This window comes from Centroberyx affinis, unplaced genomic scaffold (genome assembly GCF_046629955.1).
Source record: "Centroberyx affinis isolate AG114_WGS23_722 - 3 ecotype Tasmania unplaced genomic scaffold, CSIRO-AGI_Caff_v1 ptg002621l_1, whole genome shotgun sequence".
Taxonomy (NCBI): Eukaryota; Metazoa; Chordata; class Actinopteri; order Beryciformes; family Berycidae; genus Centroberyx; species Centroberyx affinis.
The window spans coordinates 26,016-29,146 of NW_027280817.1; positions in this window are offsets into that span (position 1 = coordinate 26,016).

Consider the following 3,131-nt stretch of genomic DNA (forward strand, 5'->3'; position numbering starts at 1 on the left):
TTCGTGTTCACTCTCCTTCTTTCTTTCTTTCTTTCTGTTTCTATCTTTGCCGCGTCTCACTGAAACAAACAATAAATGAAGCGGAAGAGGGAGAACAGGAGGAATGTGATGACAGCAGTGATGACGATGATGACGTAAACGGTGATGATGAGGAGGAGAGGAAGAGGCGGAGGAGACGGGGGGGAAAAAAGGGAGAGATTTTGAAAGTGATGCAGAAAGGTGGATGAAAAATGCAACCTATGCCCTCTCTTTCTTTCTTTTCAATTCAATTCAAGAAACTTTATTTATCCCCGAGGGGCAATTCCTGAAGCAGGCATAGTAAAAGCACACAACAAACAGGACATAAAAGACAAAACATGATAGACAAGCAGTGACCATGTGGCAGATATCAAATGTCGGGGGGGGGGGGGGGGGGGGGGGGGGGGGGGGGGGGGTGTGCTGGGACTGTGGCAGACCAGTAGGTGTGGGGATTAGTCCCAGGCACGGGAGGAAGAGAGGGCCGGAGGCAGACTGGAGTTTAGTAGGCGAACAGCCTCATATATAATAATAATATTTATATAGCACCTTTCAAGAACAGATGTCACAAAGTGCTTCACAATAAAACAAAGAAAGCAAAATAATAAACAGAGCAACAGACATTAAATGCAGACATCCAGCTAAAAACATAAGACATCACAAAAACGGATAAAGAAAAATTTAACAAAAGCAAGTCTAAACAAATGGGTCTTGAGCTGCTTTTTTAAAGGTGTCCACAGAGTCCACTGATCTTAAGTCCAGTGGGAGAGAGTTCCAAAGTTTAGGAGCTACGACCTCAAAAGCACGGTCACCCTTTGTCTTAAGCCTGGAGCGAGGGACAACCAACAAACCCTGATCAGAGGACCTCAGAGTCCTACTGCTAATATAAGGCCGCAGTAGCTCTTTAATGTAAGCAGGTGCCTGATCACGCAAGGCTCTGAACGTGATTACAAGAATCTTGAACTGGATTCTGAATTTGATGGCACAAACATTGACATGAGTCATGGGCAACAATAATGACAGAAGCAAACAGAGAGAAACAAAAAGAAGGGGTGAGGTCAGCGCTAGAAAATTCAGTGAGACGAGGGCAGCGGTCGTAATTCAGCGTCCAATATACAAACTGAAGAGGGTCCATCTGTGCGGCTGTGGCGTTGGTGATGTGGCTTTTCACGATCCTCTCGAAGGCCTTCATGACGAGGGAGGTGAGGGCTACAGGTCTGAGGTCAGTCAGGACCTTGGGGCTGCTCTTCTTGGGACTGCAGCAGTAGCTAGAGAGCTCTGGAATAGCAGCTGGAATACTCCTCCTAGCTTCTCAGCTTCAAAATCTCAGTGTATGGCCGCAGATGTTATCCGGGCCAGGGGCTTCCTTGGCCTGTGTGCTTTTCAAACACCTTAGCACAGAGTCGACGTTGATAATGACGGGATCACCCGGGGTCAGGCTGCTGATGGTGTCTGCCATTTGTGATCGGTGAGCTTTCTCAAACCTTGCGTAGAAGGAGTTTAGATCGTTGGGGAGGGATTCATCAGTACTCCCAGCCACACAGACAGGTTTGAAGTCTCGGGTACGTGTTCTTTCTTCCTTCCTCATTAGGTCCATTGGACAAACTTCATGTACCTGTGTGTGTGTGTGTGTGTGTGTGTGTGTGTGTGTGTGTGTGTGTGTGTGTGAACTGATTGGTGTCAGGGAGGCAGCTTGTCTTTTGAAGTATGATGCTGGGAGCGGAGCGCTTGCTAGTTAAATGAGCTCTGACTCGGTCTGCACTGTCCCTCCATGGGTGATTTTACCCTGCTAACTTTCTGCTGGACCAAACAGGACTAGCTAGAGCCTAAAGGAAAATCCACCCTACGGCGGCTTTGAACACGGCATGCGGACCAAAAACTTGCAAAAGTTTTGCCAAAAAACGTCCCGTGGTGCGGATCATTTTGGTGTGAAAACAACTTTGATGAAATCTGAACCAGAGAGGAAATCATGATATTTGCTCAATGATTTGCTCTTTCACGGCGGGTTGTTTGGTTGTTTTTAGCCAAACCCTGACTAGCTTGGTCTGTACTGGTAGCGACTGTGGACTCAGTAACAATATTCTTTTCTCTTTTTTCGGTCAGTAAGGAGCTGCTATTTTTATATCTCAGCCGAGGCATTATGTTTTCGGCTTGTCCGTCCGTCCCATTCTCGTGAACGCAATATCTCAGGAACGCCTTTAGGGAATTTCTTCAAATTTGGCACAAACGTCCACTTGGACTCAAGGATGAACTGATTAGATTTTGGTGGTCAAAGGTCAAAGGTCAAGGTCACTGTGACCTCACGTCCGTCCCATTCTCATGAACACGATATCTCAGGAACGCCTTGAGGGAATTTCATTACATCTGGCACAAACGTCCACTTGGACTCAAGGATGAACGGATTAGAATTTAGTGGTCATAACTCAAGAATTCATACGCTAATTATGACAAAATTTCACACAAATGTCTAATAGGATAAAATTATTAAGTGATGATATTTTATATCCAAAAGTTCAAAGGTCAACTTCACTGTGACATCATAATGTTTTGCTTACCACTGTAGTTGAGAAAACGATCTTGGGTCGTTCTACAAAAACGGTGGAAGTGCTGTCACTTACTTTTGCAGACACCAAAATCCTTTAAGTTGACCTAATAATCACATTAATTATATATGTTCAATAAATAAAGACTGTCCTTGCAATGATAAATCAAAGTTTATTGGCGGAGGCATACAACCACGAGGAGGTTATTTCTAGTTCTTCAGTGCAACACGGCACACCTGCCGCCTCGGTCAATATTTTTTTTTTACGAAAACAAACGTATATCCGCTCACCTAATGCAGATACTGCTGACAGGAGAGTTCTTCAGTCTTGTCGATGTTTTCCCCGAGTTATTTCACCCGTCATTATATAGATTTTGTGCCTTTAAATCTCACTAGCTAGAGAGAAACTTACCGGCTGCCCAGAGGAAGTACATGTGACGCATCGCAGAGGATTACATCGTGACAGTAAAAGTTCCCCAGAATACTACGGGGACCCAAAGTGTAGCATTATAATGTCTGGATGCCATTCTAGCTTGATTTTTGTTGTACTTCCACCAAAATATCTGTGCAATAG